General features: G+C 47.1%; 1 protein-coding gene across 24 annotated transcripts in view; it reads left to right on the top strand.

Moving 5' to 3' along the window:
- The window catches only part of zmiz1a (zinc finger, MIZ-type containing 1a), a 393,531-nt gene that overhangs the window by 280,710 nt on the left and 95,544 nt on the right, over positions 1-17,277 (top strand). Inside the window, exon 1 of one of the 24 annotated variants that reach the window (XM_078199416.1) lies at positions 1,055-1,194. The exons of the other annotated variants lie outside the window; for them this stretch is intronic. The gene's annotated coding sequence lies outside the window, so the exon portion shown is untranslated. Of the gene's footprint in view, positions 1-1,054; positions 1,195-17,277 lie in introns of those variants that run through there. 24 annotated transcript variants of the gene reach the window in all.

Genomic DNA, 17,277 nt, shown 5'->3' with positions numbered 1-17,277 from the left:
ACGTTTTACCCTCCCATGCCACCCGTTCTGGATTTCCACAGCTCGTTAAATATCATACTGCAGAACAGGAAGGACGTGTCGGGACGTCGCTGTCAAGCGTCAGTCGCGCAGTGTTGAATTCCACTGCTATGTTATTGCTGGATCTGCTGTGTAACCAGTGAAGGTGATGGGACTGCCTTCTGGCACAGCCTGTGGGGCAGAAATTCCCATCAGCCGAGGTTGATGTGCCAGCGCTCAGTGTGCCCTTTGCTGGCGTGGGTGCCGTTCTTTTTGTGTCTGTTTTATCGTGTGTCAGTGCCCAAGTAAAACTAATGCAAACTTGGGGTGCAGAATGGTATAAGAGTGCGCGTTCATATTCTGTGCCCCCTGGGCCCTGGTGAAAGTACTCAAGATAGGAGATCAGGGGAGAGGAGGGAAGGATTACACATTTTTTGACTAACGTGCCATTGGCGTGCAGTTGGTTCAATTTGGGGGGGGGAAAAAAATATCTCATCAGCCGTGACTCTGCGAAGAACGTCAAACAAAGATTACACTTAGACAAGGAATCTAATGTACAAATGGTGCCATGCCGCTTCTCAGAGGGAGGAGGCGAACTGGAAACGGGGAGTGTGGGGAGGGGGACTAGAAGGGTAATTAGGAAAGGAGGCCGTGAAGGGGAAAGCTGCAAGGAGGTATTTGAGTAGGAGAGAGAGAGGTAATAATGAAACTGGGTTTGCACCATAGTAACTAGGAAAATCTGGAATGGAACCAGATCCCCTCCCCCAGAGCTCCAGCTTCTACACAGTGTGACGATCTGCTGGGGCCACACTAGGTTTCCTGAGCAATGGGTCTGAGAGATTTGGCTGGAATTCAAAAGTATAACTGCTGCAAATGTGCCACGATTTTTAATAGGCCTTCCCGGCAGCCTGGTCGCAGCAGCTTTACATTTGCCTTGTAACCAGACACCCGACGGCCATTTTTGGAGAAGCTGGTGCCACTCAGAATTCAGGAGCCCTGTAGGTGCACTGTGGGATTTGCTCAAGGCTCTTTGGTTAGCCTGGCCTGACCAGCAAGTGCTGCTAAAATACTAGTGACTAATAAGGGCAGTGTCTGCAGAGCTTAAGTCGTGCTGGTCAGCACTTTAACTCTCTGGCGCCTACAGAGGTAATACAGCACCTTAAAAACTTCCACTAAGTTCCGGAGCGGTGTGATCTGGTAAAAGCTATTTTATTCTGTACTTCTCTGGCTCAGTGTACTGTCACTTCTGGGGTGCTTGGTGGAGAAATGCATTTTACAGAGAAGTTATGAAGGAAAACGGAGGCACAGTGGTTAGCACTGCTGCCTCACGACGCCAGGGGACCCAGGTTCGATTCCTGACTGGGGTCACTGTCTGTGTGGAGTTTGCACTTTTGCCCCGCGTCTGTGCGTGGGTTTCCTCCGGGTGCTCCGGTTTCCTCCCACGGTCCAAAGATGTACGGGTTAGGTGCATTGGCCGTGCTAAACTGCCCCTTAGCGTCAGGGGGGCTAGCTCGGGTAAATGCATGGGGTTATGTGGGAAGGGCCTGAGTGGGGTTGTGGTTGGTGCAGACTCAAAGGGCCGAATGGCCTCCTTCTGCGCTGCAGGGTTTCTATGAAGTCTATGACAAAGCAGCGTCTATTTTGGAGAGTTAAATTGAAAGAAGCATGAAGCAACCAGTTAGCGTTGTGTGTTCCACCCATTATCTCTCCCTATCTGATGTGTGTGTGTGTGTGTATTTGTGTTTGCAACCTGCCACTCATTGGTTTAGTCATATATTGCTGTAATACTCATAGTTCTCATATTAACCTCCTGCCTTCTCAAACCATACCATTTCGACCATGCACATACTCGTGTAACACCCCCTCCCCATGCCTCGTTCCATGAACACCTCGACCCCACACACCACCTTCACACCTCCAGGTTCATTCAGATCCAAACTAAAAGCGACAGCTTGACATTTACACAGACCTCTGACCCAGCCCACATCATGCACGAGGAAGCAGGGCATCAAGTTAGTAAATTCTCTGCCCTGGTATTGCTGACATTGACAAGGCCTGATTCCTGTGCTTCCAAGTTTCTGTCCACATTTGAAAGTGACCAGGAATTAAAATGTGACTGTTTAACATCAACTAGTGTTGTCACTAATTCCTTTTTAGCTTCAAATTAGATGTTTTTTATATGTCTTTGTATTCAACACCCTTGTGCCTGCCAGCACCAGGAAGCACCTATTTTTGCAGTAGATCTGATGTAACGTGTGCTTAGGGTGCAAATTTGTTTTTCCATTTTTTTTTGAAGATTTTATTTATTGGCCTTTGCCCAGGGGCAGGTCAGGGCAATAACACAGCTGTCCGAACATGTGAACCAATCGGTGTGGGCGGCACGGTGGTTAGCACTGCTGCCTCATAGCGCCAGGGACCCGGGTTCGATTCCCGGCTTGGGTCACTGTCTGTGTGGAGTCTGCACATTCTCCCCGTTTCTGCGTGGGTTTCCCCCGGGTGCTCCGGTTTCCTCCCACAGTCCAAAGATGTGCGGGTTAGGTTGATTGGCCAGGTTAAAAATTGCCCCTTAGAGTCCTGAGAAGCGTAGGTTAGAGGGATTGGCGGGTAAAATATGTGGGGGTAGGGCCTGGGTGGGATTGTGGTCGGTGCAGACTCGATGGGCCGAATGGCCTCCTTCTGCACTGTAGGGTTTCTATGATTTCTACCCCAACAGGTGCCGAGTGTGGCGACTAGGGGATTTTCACAGTAACTTCATTGCAGTGTTAATGTAAGCCGACTTGTGACACTAATAAATAAAGTTTAAAACGAATGAGCAGGTAGATGGTGGCGGCCATGTTCCTGGTACGGAAGGAGTCTGGAGTGGACCCTGTTTACGTAACCACAAGACGTAGGAACAGAAGTAGGCCATTCAGCCCATCGAGTTCGCTCCACCAGTCAATGAGATCATGACTGATCTGATGTGAAAATCCTCAACTCCACCTTCCTGCCTTATCCCCATAACCCTTGAATTCCTTACTGAGCCCCACAACTCAGAACTCTTCCAGGAGGCAAGACTTTGGCGGTTTTGTCTCATCTATAAATTTGCGTCAGGTGCCAAGCTCTGGCCAACCCAGTGAGCCAGGAGCAGGAAGAGGCCACTCAGGTTCTCAAACCTGTTTCATCATTCAGTGAGACTGTGGCTGACCTTTAAAACCCCAGACACATTGCTGCACAGTTCTGAAACCTTGCTTTGCACTAGCACCAATTTGCTTCCTTTGCCTGCACAACTAACAAATTCCACCCTTGTTGAGTCAACAAGGACATTTAGATCTTTACTCGACCTCTTTCTTAGCTCGCCACTCTCAGAATACTGACATGAGACTATATTTTCTCTTTCCTGCACTATTGTACACTTTCCCGTGTTAAGTTCCACCTGATTGTCCAAGAAAGGGGCAGCAAAGCAAAGGCCGCTCGGCCCATGCTTCTGACTCTTGAATAGAGCGATGCGAAGCCCGTTCCAACAACTCTGTCCACTTGCCCATCTCACTTTGCAATTCCTAAGTTGCAGCGTCGTGCGCAGCCCTGACCAACTGGCATCGGATTTCTGTGTCCGGGTTTGTTGGAAATGGGGCAGGTTCCAGTTGGGTAGCTGGCTGACACGTCGCCTGCCAGCCAGGTTAACCCTCCGGACTGAGTTTCAGCTGACGCTGGGGGGCATCCGCACCTGCTGCTCACCTAAAGGGACACTTCAGGCTTTGTTTGGTGTCGAAGTCAGTATTGACTCAAATCAGCTGGATTTCAGGTAATCCATCACCCTTAAAGGGATATGACACACAGCACATGCCAAGTGTTTCAGTGTATACAGTACTTGTGAAATGCTTGAGCCGGAACCGTACATGGTCAGAAAATGCGGACTGGATCCCGCAGATGTTTGATGTGGGAAAGGGGGAGGAGCGGTGCCCGAATACAATCTCACAATCAAGACTGGGGTTTTTTTTTAAAAAGATCCTTACACTGCTAAATGACAGATGTTCTACATAATTGTATTCGTAGCCTCCACTTATTTTGAAGCCTGACCTAAGTAACCTGAGTTACGTTACTCAGTAAGGTGTGAAGTGGTTAACATTCCATCGATACTCTGATACTCCAATCCATCAGCAGTGTGTCCAGGAGTGAAGAGAGACGGTGAGATCAGTTCGGAAGAAAGGGGTGGGGGATGGGGGGGGAGGGGGGGGGGGGTGTAGGGGAGAAAGAGCAGGTCAATCAGCATTTGAAAAGGGGTTTCATGTTGTGGGCGTTGCCCCTGACATTTTGGGTGGAACTGCTGACATCTGGGTGTAGCCAGCCATCAAGAGTTGAGTGGATGGTTACACCCAGTACATTAACTGGCTCATCTCATTCAGATGCTTTGCTTCTTGTTTTAAATTCAGCGCCATAGTCACGATTTTGCATAAAAGAGGGAAAGACATGTAACTATAGTAACACATAATCTCAAGCGTACGAGCTTCTTGATTGTGGCAGCGTTCGTGTTTTGACCAAGGCAAGTGTTGCCAGACCAAATGATGGTATTTTCCATTGGAAGGTTATCCGTCTGTTGTCTTTTCCGATCTCTTCCACTGAAGAGCGAATCTTTATTCATGCAATGCTTTATCAAGCACTCAAGAAATCGCAAATATTTCATAACCAAATAAGTTACTTTTGAAATGCAGTACCTGTTGTTATGTATGAAAAAGATAGCAACAAATACTCCATCCTTAAAGTTACAAAGCCAATGCCCAGAATGGACCAGGCAAACCCAAATCCATTCCTTGCTCCAAAAACCAAATTCAAATTGAATCCAATTCATGGTCCCCACAAGAGAGACAAACAAGACCCAAGCTGACAAGGTAAGGCATTGCACCCCATCCTGGGCTCGATCTAACACTTGACCTTAGCCAAAAGGCCGAGAAGCTACAGCCGTCTCAGTTATGTTCTCTGCCTCTGCCTTTCAAAGACTATTTCCTCGGGTGGATGGAGCTATTACAAGGGGGCATAACTATAGGATTCGTGGTGGGAGATATAGGAAGGATATCAGAGGTAGGTTCTTTATGCAGAGAGTGGTTGGGGCGTGGAATGGACTGCCTGCAGTGATAGTGGAGTCAGACACTTTAGGAACATTTAAGCGGTTATTGGATAGGCACATGGAGCACACCAGGGTGACAGGGAGTGGGATAGCTTGATCTTGGTTTCAGATAAAGCTTGGCACAACATCGTGGGCTGAAGGGCCTGTTCTGTGCTGTACTGTTCTATGTTCTATGTTCTTTCCACCTCTCAGTCCCCAACTTCTTGCAGACAAATTTCCAGGATCAAACTTTCAGTTATCCTGCTTAACTTTGTGATTCCTGGCTCCATGCATTCCTCCCTGTGAAGTGCCTGGGGGCTTCTCTTTGCATTAAAGTTTGGGTGTAAATACGTTTGCGGTGGTAAAAATTGCATTAACTTAACAAGAACAGAGCATGAGCTGTACCAATGCAAAATATGTAACTTCAACACGGGAGAGGGATCACCACACATCATTGGAATATTCCTCCTCACTCCTGGGTGGCCTCGTGTTTTCAGATGCATGTCTTCCCCTCCATTGTGAGCAGTCATTTCGCTTGTAGCAACTGGTTGAGTTAGTAATCCGCCCTTTGAGAGCATGGGCAGTGTCTGATAATGTTCAGCTGCGAGCACACTGTTTGGAACAGGTTACCTGCCTCTCTGTCCATGGGCTGTGCTCAACCCCACCTACCACCCCAACTCACTGAGCATTTCTCCATGCCAATGTAATTACTTTAAACTTGAATTACACTGGGGAAAAAAAAAATCCGATGCTTGTTTCTTTTGGAGTTTAATGGTTGTGTCTCGCAGTGTGCCAGAAATAGCCAGCTCAGCACATGACCCCCACAGCCAAGATGGAATGTTGTATGGGAAAAAAAACAAGTTTAACCAGAGATGATCTGTATAATAATGAGGTGCTACATAGATACAAGTATCGTCAGGTTGAATTGGTGCAAAAACCTCTTGTGGATGGCCTGACTTGGTTTGGATGAATGGAGGAGTAATTTTATGCCAGCAATTGGTAGACGGTATTAGCTATGAGGAGAGATTGAATAAACTGGGATTGTTCTCCCTGGAAAGACGGAGGCTGAGGGGCGACCTGATAGAAGTTTATAAAATTATGAGAGGTATGGATAGGGTGAACAGTTGGAAGCTTTTTCCCAGGGCAGAAATGACAATTACAAGGGGGCACAAGTTCAAGATAAGGGGGGAAAGGTTCAGTGGAGATGTGCGGGGGGAAGTTTTTTACACAGAGGGTGGAGGGGGCCTGGAATGTACTGCCAAGTGAGGTGGTTGAGGCAGATATGTTAGTGACATTTAAGACTTATCTTGATAGGCATATGAACAAGCGGGGAATAGAGGGATATAAGCGGTTGGTTTAGATGGGTAAACGTGATTGGCGCAGGCTTGAATGGCCTGATCCTGTACTGTTCTTTGTTCTTTATTCAATGTCCCATGAGCAGCAGCAAGATTGATAAGTAGTTAATAGTTTTTTTTCAACAGTTGAGGAAGGATAATTGTGGAGGATATTGGTAGGAGGAGCTCGCTGCCTGTTTTCGAATCTAATGTGATCTTTAGTGGCATCACTGGACATCTGAAGATCGCACCTTGCGCAATGCAACACCATTTAAGTTTCAGCTCAGCTGATTGGTCGTACTGCCTCTGAATCAGGAGGTCACAATTTCAAGCTCACCTCAGGATATGAAGCGCTGATATGTCAGTTCACTGCTGAGGGAGTGCTGCATTGTCTGGAGGGGCTGCCCTTCGATGAATAGATTAAGCAAAGGCCCTCTAGAAAGGTGTGACAAATCCAATCGTGGAGGATTCTTTTCGTATCTCGGCCAACATTCTTCCCTCGGCCAATATCATTTATTTCACCTCCTGTTTGCAAATTGATTGCTGGAATTCCCGACCAGACTGTGATTGACTTTATAACTAGCTCATTGACAATGAAGCTATTTATAATATGAAGCAATATAATGAAACAATGGCAAGGGCAGCACAGTGGTTAGCACTCACAGTGCCACGGACCCCAGGTTCGATTCCCGGCTTGGGTCACTGTGCGGAGTCTGCACGTTCTCCCCGTGTCTGCGTGGGTTTCCTCCGGGTGCTTCGGTTTCCTCCCACAGTCCAAAGATGTGCGGGTTAGGTTGATTGGCCATGCTAAATTGCCATTTAGTGTCGGGGGGGGGGGGGCTGACAGGATAAATACGTGGGGATAGGGCCTGGGTGGGATTGTGGTGGGTGCAGACTCGATGGGCCGAATAGCCTCTTTCTGCATTGTAGGGATTCTATGAGTCTATGATTCTATGAAGTGCATTGGGATGTGAACGGCGCCATGCAAATGCTTGCAGCAGAATGTCATACCCAGATCCTATGAGATTCACAGAGTGTAGACTCCTGTCTATAACTACCTGATGTGAAGATCAACCGGTCGAGACCTGAAACTATTTCTTAACCCATTTAGTATCGTGCAAAGTGACAGCAAGTGATTTTCACGCTCCTAGCAAGTGGCTACTCACGAGAATCGTCAGTTCTATTTCCTTCCCCCTCATGTGTTTATCCAGCCTCCCATTTTGATTTGTAGTCACTGTTGTGTCAGACGTGACATTCTCTTGTCTGCTGTCGCTCAGGGCTTAACCTGAAATAAGATTGCGTTGTCTTCATCTCATTCCAGTGGGTGCAGCTCCCTATAATTACGCATTTGATTTGACACTGTACTGTCTGCCTCACACAAGAGGGTTACTGTGGAGCTATCAGACTTTGATTGTCGATTTGCTCTGTCTATCAGGGCTCTGATCAAGGTATGTGGTTGAGGCTGAGCAGAGGGAAATGCATGGGATGATCCTCTGGTTCCAATGGGGAGCCGGGATCACGGATTAGAGTATTAGCCCGTATTTTTGTTGTAATTGTGTTCTGATCTGTTTTGCGAGGCTTTCCCACTGGGACCAAGCAATCTTGGAATCATCCCTATTTGCAACATCTAAGTCCTTCTATTTCGGACAGTTGGAGAAATCGAGGTTGTTCGTCTTGGAGCAAAAGGGATTGAGGAGAGATTTGCTAGATTATGACAGACTGAGATAAGGTAGCCAAGGAAAATCTCTTCCCTGCAGCAGTAGTGGACTCGTCAACATTAAGGGCATTTAAATGGTTATTGGATAAACATATGGATGATATTGGAATAGAGTAGATTAGAGGGGCTTTAGATTGGTTTCACTGGTCGGCGCAACATCGAGGGCCGAAGGGCCTGTACTGCGCTGTAGTGTTCTATGTTCTATTAGTAATTGGTGCAAGGACTCAAAGGGAACACATTTTTTGAGGAAGTGACAAAAACGGTTGATGAAGGAAGGGCCGTGGATGTCATCTATATGGATTTCAGTAAGGCATTTGACAAAGTCCCACATGGCAGGTTGGTTAAGAAGGTTAAGGCTCATGGGATACAAGGAGAAGTGGCTCGATGGGTGGAGAACTGGCTTGGCCATAGGAGACAGAGGGTAGTGGTCGAAGGGTCTTTTTCCGGCTGGAGGTCTGTGACCAGTGGTGTTCCGCAGGACTCTGTACTGGGACCTCTGCTATTTGTGATATATATAAATGATTTGGAAGAAGGTGTAACTGGTGTAATCAGCAAGTTTGCGGATGACACGAAGATGGCTGGAATTGCGGATAGCGAAGAGCATTGTCGGGCAATACAGCAGGATATAGATAGGCTGGAAAATTGGGCGGAGAGGTGGCAGATGGAATTTAATCCGGATAAATGCGAAGTGATGCATTTTGGAAGAAATAATGTAGGGAGGAGTTATACAATAAATGGCAGAGTCATCAGGAGTATAGAAACACAGAGGGACCTAGGTGTGCAAGTCCACAAATCCTTGAAGGTGGCAACACAGGTGGAGAAGGTGGTGAAGAAGGCATATGGTATGCTTGCCTTTATAGGACGGGGTATAGAGTATAAAAGCTGGAGTCTGATGATGCAGCTGTATAGAACGCTGGTTAGGCCACATTTGGAGTACTGCGTCCAGTTCTGGTCGCCGCACTACCAGAAGGACGTGGAGGCATTGGAGAGAGTGCAGAGAAGGTTTACCAGGATGTTGCCTGGTATGGAGGGTCTTAGCTATGAGGAGAGATTGGGTAGACTGGGGTTGTTCTCCTTGGAAAGACGGAGAATGAGGGGAGATCTAATAGAGGTATACAAGATTATGAAGGGTATAGATAGGGTGAACAGTGGGAAGCTTTTTCCCAGGTCGGAGGTGACGATCACGAGGGGTCACGGGCTCAAGCTGAGAGGGGCGAAGTATAACTCAGACATCAGAGGGACGTTTTTTACACAGAGGGTGGTGGGGGCCTGGAATGCGCTGCCAAGTAGGGTGGTGGAGGCAGGCACGCTGACATCGTTTAAGACTTACCTGGATAGTCACATGAGCAGCCTGGGAATGGAGGGATACAAACGATTGGTCTAGTTGGACCAAGGAGCGGCACAGGCTTGGAGGGCCGAAGGGCCTGTTTCCTGTGCTGTACTGTTCTTTGTTCTTTGTTCAAGTGTACAATGATATTGAGAACAATTGTTCCCTAGTTTTTATAAAAATCTGGATTTATGACCTTTGGAATCAGCTTTTTTTATTCATTCTTGGGATGTGGGTGTCGCTGGCTGGGCCAGCATTTATTGCCCATCCCTAATTGCCCTTGCTAGGCCATTTCAGGGTCATCCACATTGCTGTGGATCTGAAGTCACATGGAGGCCAGACCAGGTAAGTCAGCAGATTTCCTTCCCTATAGGGCAGTACTAGATGGGGTTTTTTTTTATGACAATCATTTCATGGTCATCGTTAGACCTTTAATTCCAGATTTTTATTGAATTCGAATTTCACCATCTGCCGCCGTGGGATTCAAACCCAGGTCCCCGCAGCACTACCCTGGGTATCTGGATGAATAGCCCAGTGACAATACCACTACACCACTTTATTGTGTAGCAATTTGGTTCTTCCTCGCGTTCCCCCCATGTCTCATGTCCAAAATCTTAAAGGTTACTGTAAGTTCATAGAATCCCTACAGTGCAGAAGGATGCCATTCGGCCCATCGAGTCTGCACCGACAACAATCCCACCCCAGGCCCTATCCTTGCAACCCCACACATTTATCCCGCTAATCCCTCTAACCTACACACCCTGGAACACTATGGGCAATTTAGCATGGCCAGTCAACCTAACCTGCACTGTGGGAGGAAACCGGAGCACCTGGAGGAAACCCACGCAGACATGGGGAGAACGTGCAGACTCCACACAGACAGTGACCCAAGATGGGAATTGAACCCTGGAGCTTTGAGGCAGCAGTGCTAGCCACTGTGCCACCGTACAGGCAGTGAACATTGCCTGCCCTCACAGAGCTAGCCTTGAAGAACTGGTGAGTTGTAGAAGGTTGGTCATTAGAATGCGATTAGAGTGCTTCTTTTTAAAAATCCGGTCCAATATCACAACACCAAGTTTTGCTGGAGTTCTAAGAATAAATAATCTTTGGTATGCCTAGTGTTTAAGGTGAAGCTTTGTTGCCTGTGCAGAAAGACGAGTTGGAAGCACAGGTAAACCCGTTAATAAGAACATAAGAAATAGGAGCAGGAGTAGGCCATCTAGCCCCTCGAGCCTGCCCCGCCATTCAATAAGATCATGGCTGATCTGAAGTGGATCAGTTTCACTTACCCGCCTGATCCCTATAACCCCTAATTCCCTTACCGATCAGGAATCCATCTATCCGTGATTTAAACATATTCAACGAGGTAGCCTCCACCACTTCAGTGGGCAGAGAATTCCAGAGATTCACCACCCTCTGAGAGAAGAAGTTCCTCCTCAACTCTGTCCTAAACCGACCCCCTTTATTTTGAGGCTGTGCCCTCTAGTTCTAGTTTCCTTTCTAAGTGGAAAGAATCTCTCCACCTCTACCCTATCCAGCCCCTTCATTATCTTATAGGTCTCTATAAGATCCCCCCTCAGCCTTCTAAATTCCAATGAATACAAACCCAATCTGCTCAGTCTCTCCTCATAATCAGCACCCCTCATCTCCGGTATCAACCTGGTGAACCTTCTCTGCACTCCCTCCAAGGCCAATATATCCTTCCGCAAATAAGGGGACCAATACTGCACACAGTATTCCAGCTGCGGCCTCACCAATGCCCTGTACAGGTGTGTAAGGTAATGAAATGTTTCCACGCCCTGACGTTGTGGTTCTGAGAAAGCAGCACTGTTCTGAAATAACAGGCTGTGGGAAAATGATGTCATATTCTTTGGCGAAATTTCAAGGAGACAGAGTCCCTGGGGGAGACGATCCATCCAGGCAGACAAATGACCCTCTGTCAGATCCTTATCTTTTAATATATACACAATACGTTATCAATCACCACTGCAAAGAATAATGAGCTTTAGGTGATCTACCAGCTGCAGGATGCTCAAAGCTAAGTGGAATTCACTCAGATATTAGCCAGGCAGTGAGCTTGCATTGCCTGTGAACTCACGTGCAAGTTGCACCCTGTCACCCAGCTCACTGACTAACACATTAATGTCAGTGGACACTTTGACATTGAGCTGATAGCCAACAGCAGTCTACCTGTGCAATCTGCTTAGATTCAGCGAGTTAACGCAGACCATTCTTTGAAAAGGTTTGAGTCCAGGATTGGAACTTTTATCCCCACTCAATGGATAAGCGATTTTGTAGGTTGCAGCAGCGATTAGGAAATTCCCAGTCTTCACTCTTCACTCATGCTGGGCGGGGGCGTTGCTGTTGGGGAAAGCGACAGGTTAGTCCTCTTTCTCTTGCGCCTGAGGAGGCAAGACAACATAAGGAAGCTTTCTTCTTCTTCACACGTTCCCTGACACGGGGCAAGGCCAGACGTTTGGCTGAACTTTGAATTCCCCTGCAGTTGCATTGCCAGCGAATAGCCTTCAGGTTCACATGTGGACTGAATGACTATCTGGCACTGCTTTCCATCATATGATTCACTGCTTTCAGGAGTGGAATGGTGTGGGCAGCAAGATCTTCCCAGGTCCTGTACTGATAGAACCATAGAATCCCTACATTGCAGAAGGAGGCTATTTGGCCCATCGAGTCTGCATTGACTTTCTGAAATAGCATCTTATCCAGTGCCCCCCCATCCCACACTATCTCCGTAACCCCACACATTTACCATGGCTAATCCACCTCACCTTCACATCTTTTGACACTAAGGGACAACTTAAGAAGGCCAATCCACCTAACCTGCACATCTTTGGACTTGTGCATTTATCAGCTCCCTCTTTAGATGTATCTTTGCCATTTGTGGTGTCATTACAGCACAGAAGGAGGCCATTCAGCCCATCACATCCATGTACAGTGCACTAAGCAGAGCAATCCAATTAGCCTCATTCTATCCCAATGAGCCTGCAGATTTGTTTTACTATTTTGATTTATTTCCCAGGATTCCAATGCTAAAGAAACTGTTCACTATCATTTTCATTTTTATAATAGTCAAAGCTAAATTATTTTAGGATGTAAATGAGTGAACACCCATTGCTATCTGCCCAACCTTCGTTCAGCTGGTGACAGTTCAGATGAACTGACTATCTCGAGATTACTGTGGGATTTTGATTTGATTTATCATTGTCACATGTATTAGCATACGTGAAAAGTACTGTTTCTTGCACGTTATATCGACAAAGCATACCGTTAACAGAGAAGGAAAGGGGAGAGTGCAGAACGTAGTGTTACAGTCATAGCTAAGGCGTAGAGAAAGATCAACTGAGTGCGAGGTAGGTCCATTCAAAAGTTTGATGGCAGCAGGGAAGAGGCTGTTCTTGAGTCGGTTGATACGTGACCTCAAAGTTTTGTATCTTCCCAATGGAAGAAGGTGGAAGAGAGAACGTCCGGGGTGCGTGGGGTCCTTAATTATGCTGGCTGCTTTGCCGAGGCAGCAGGAAGTGTAGACAGAGTCAATGGATGGGAGGCTGGTTTGTGTGATGGATTGGGCTACATTCACGACCTTTTGTAATTTATTTCCTCTTGGGCAGAGCAGCAGCCATACCAAGCTGTGATACAACCAGAAAAAATTCTTTCTATGGTGCATCTGTAGAAGTTGGTGAGAGTCGCAGCTGATATGCCAAATTTCCTTAGTCTTCTGAGAAAATAGAGGCGTTTCCTTTAACTATAGTGTCAGCTTGTGGGAGGCAGGTCAGGTTGTTGGTGATCTGGACACCTAAAAACCTGAAGCTCTCGACCATTTCTGCTTCTTCCCCATTGATGTAGACAGGGGCATGTTCTCCTTTACGCTTCTTGAAGGCGATGACTATCTCCTTCGTTTTGTTGACATTCAGGGAGAGATTATTGTCATCGGACCAGTTCACCAGATGGATGCAGATAATCCATAAGTGACCCTGATTTTGTAATCCAAGAGTGAAGAAATCGCAAGTGGATGAATAAAAATAAAATGCTGCAGATGCCAGAAATCTGAAAGTGAAACAGAAAGTGCTGGATAAACTCAGCAGGCCTGGCATCATCTGTGGAGAGTGAAACACACATCCGTATAACTCTTTCTCGGAACTGGAGAGGGATAGAAACGAAACAAATTGTATAGCTGGAGAGGGAGGTGGAGCAGAGTAGAAAGTCAGGGATAGGTCGGAGCTAAGGAACCGTTGACAAAGATGGGATGGATATACGTTCGCGGTGACATTCTGTCCCTCTTTCAGTTCTGAAGAAGAGTCAAAGCGTTAGCTCTGCTCCCCTCTCTCCACAGATGCTGCCAGACCTACTGAGTTTATCCGTAGAATCACAGAATGGTTAGCATTTTTCTGACTTAGAACACACCTTTGCAAGGTTCAAAGTTTGACTTATGATAGACTGGTGCTCAACAGAGTTCTCTTGGGGGGCCATCCGGAGGGCATTTTTGTCTGGTCTGCAAACTGACAATGCTGTAGAACATAGGCCACCCACTTTTAAACAAACGAAAATGGATGCATTTTGACACGAGGGCGAGGGGTTGATTCTTTCTGGATCCTCATTTTTAAGTATGGGCCGCCTCCACTCATTTCTGGTAATCACTAAGTACCAAAGGAGCATTGGAGGTCTTGTGATGCAGTGGATAGAGACTCTGAGCCGCAGGCTCCGAACGTGAGTCCCACCGCAGGAATCGGTGGCCGGGGAGGGCAGTGCCTCTTCCAGAAATGTGGTTCACTGGCAAAATTCAAAATGCAGAAATTCTGCCGTTTTGGTTTTTGAAACTGAGACAGAGTTGGTGAGGGCACATCTTTTACCTCGTGGAAGCTGCTTTGCTGTCATCTCTGTTCCATCTTTGCAATTTTGGCACAGTGGTCAGCATTGCTGCCTCACAGCTCCAGGGACCAGGAGTTCGATTCCCGGCTTGGGTGATTGCCTGGGGGGGGAGGATTTCACCTGACCGGAAAATCCCGCCAGAGGTCAATGGACCGTCCCATTGTCCACCTCTTACCCGCTCTGATTCCCGTGGCGGGCAGGGCGGTAGAATTCTGGCGTCTATGCGGGAATTGGCACCTTCTCACCGTGTCTGCGTGGGTTTCCTCCTGCAGTCTGAAAGACATGTTGGTTAGGTGCATTGGCCATGCTAAATTCTCCCTCAGTGTACCTGAACACACGCCAGAGTGTGGCGACTAGGGGATTTTCACAGTAACTTCATTGCAGTGTTAATGTAAGCCTACTTGTGACACTAATAAATAAACTTCTGCCCTTTACACTTCCTTTTCCTGAAAGAGGTTTCTTGAGTCTTTGGGTCCCATGTAAAATGGAGCTTCTTCAACAGTGGTGGTGATATGTGTTGCATGTCACTCAGGGAGTCCGAGTTACACTTTGACATACACATTGTTGTCTGGAGCTGTGGTTGGTGATTGCAGATTGATTCCAGCTTCCACACAGCCGGCCAGGAATCTCTACTGCTTTTATCGCCGCCTACAGTGTGCAGTTTGCAGGACGGTAATCCATCTCTTTGGTCCCGTTACCAACACATCTTCTTTGGGACTCGAACCCGGAGATTCTGACCGCGAGACAAGGCCTTCGCCCACTGCACCACAAGACCTCAATTGCTTCTTAGGTACTAAGTCCAATAGTGACTGCCAGAAATTAGAGCAGGCAGCCCATGCTTGGGACTGATTTGCCCTCCTGCTGTAATAAAAGCAAAATACTACGGATGCTGGAATCTGAGACAAAAACAGTAAATGCTGGAAAATCTCAGCAGGTCTGACAGCACCTGTGGAGAGAGAACATAGCTAATGTTTGCGAGTCTGGATGATCCAGGTTCTGACGAAGGGTCATCCAGACTCGAAACGTTGGCTCTATTCTCTCCCCACTGGCGCTGTCAGACCTGCTGAGATTTTCCAGCATTTACTGTTTCTGTGTCCTCCTGCTGAGTCCATGCACACCTTCAGTGGGAGTTGCTGGATATCAATCAGAAGCAACATCTCTGGCTTGTGTCCTTTTTGCTTTCTACTTTATCCCAGATATGCTGGGCCTAATTGCGACTGCCTGCTGTTACTTTGGCTGACTCATGCAGAATAGACCAGAGATGATAATGTTAGGACGTGTTTTCAGATTTACATGGCCAGTATAGTCGATGTTTGAATTATGTTGCAGCTCCGTTGCTTTCGATTTGTTTCTGCTCGACTATTACACCTTGGGTACATTGCAGTTGACTTATGCTCTCCCTTGAGGGAGACCCAGGCCCAATTATTAGGTAGTGGTCAAGTCTTGGATGATTTTTACCCTCCTATGTCAGCGGGACGCTGAGGTCAAGTGTAGCAACAACAGCATCTTTTTAAAATACTTTGTGGGAAGGATGTGAGCACCGCTGGCATGGCAGACATTTATTGCCCATCCCAAATTGCCCTCAAACCGAGTGGCTTGCTAGACCATTTCAGAGGGCAGCTGAGAGTCAACCACATTGCTGTGGACCTGGAGTCACATGTTGGCCAGACCAGGTAAGGATGGCAGATTTCCTTCATTAGTGAAACAGATGGACATTTACAATGATCAATAATGGTTTCATGGTCACGATTACATGCTTGCAATTCTAGATTGTTTTATTAATTGAATTTAAATTCCACCAGCTGCCATGGTGGGATTTGAACACGGTTCCCCCAGGGCGTTAGCCTGGGCCCTCTGGATTCCTAGTCCAGTGACATTGCCACGATGTCATCATATCCCACTGTAGTGCCTTTAACATAATAAAATATCCCAATGAGCTTTACAGGAGTGATTATCAGACAAAATTTCATATTGAGGCAAATAGGGAGTGATCCGGGCGGATGAGCAAAGGCTTGATCAAAGAGTCATAGAGGTTTACAGCATGGAAACAGGCCCTTTGGCCCAACTTGTCCATGCCGTCCTTTTTTTAACCATCATGCTAGTCCCAATTGCCCACATTTGGCCCATATCCCTTTATACCCATCTTACCCATGTAACTGTCCAAATGCTTTTTAAAAAACAAAATTGTACCCGTCTCTACTACTGCCTCTGGCATTGAGAATGGAACAGCTTGTTCCAGACACTCACCACCCTCTGTGTGAAAAAATTGCCCCTCTGGACCCTTTTGTAATTCTCCCCTCTCTCCTTAAACCTGTGTCCTCTAGTTTTAGAGGTGGGTTTTCAGAAGCATCTTTGAGAAGAGAGAAGCAGAGAAGTCTAGGGAGGGAATTCACCATCACCAAAACTCTGGCTGCCATTGGCTGATTCAGCAGAGAGACTAGATACTGACCGGGACCTTCCCGAACTCCGTGACTCACTACCGCACAGTACACTTAGCCATGCAGGAACCCATCACCAAGACTGTTTTAATTGACTTACCGAGGCACTTGAACAAGACTTGTGTCCCACCTAATAGAAGGTCAAATATTTTCGCAACACCAACTGGAATGTGCATGTTAATGGACTACTAAAGGATCTCCCGTGGCATTGCTCCTGGTGAGCTGGCGGGCGATCACGTGGAAGAGAACTTCATTGAGGTTTACAGCATGGGAACAGGCCCTTCGGCCCAACCTGTCCATGCCGCCATTTTTTTTAAACCACTGAGCCAGTCCCAATTGCCTGCGTTTGGCTCATATCACCTCCATACCCATCTTACCCATGTAACTGTCTAAATTCATTTTTCAAAGACAAAATTGTACCCGCCTCTACTACTACCTCTGGCAGCTCGTCCCAGACACTCACCACCCTCTGTGTGAACAAATTGCCCCTCTGGACCCTT

This window comes from Mustelus asterias, chromosome 28 (assembly GCF_964213995.1).
Source record: "Mustelus asterias chromosome 28, sMusAst1.hap1.1, whole genome shotgun sequence".
NCBI classification, from domain to species: domain Eukaryota; kingdom Metazoa; phylum Chordata; class Chondrichthyes; order Carcharhiniformes; family Triakidae; genus Mustelus; species Mustelus asterias.
This window is presented reverse-complemented; position numbering and strand designations above follow the sequence as displayed.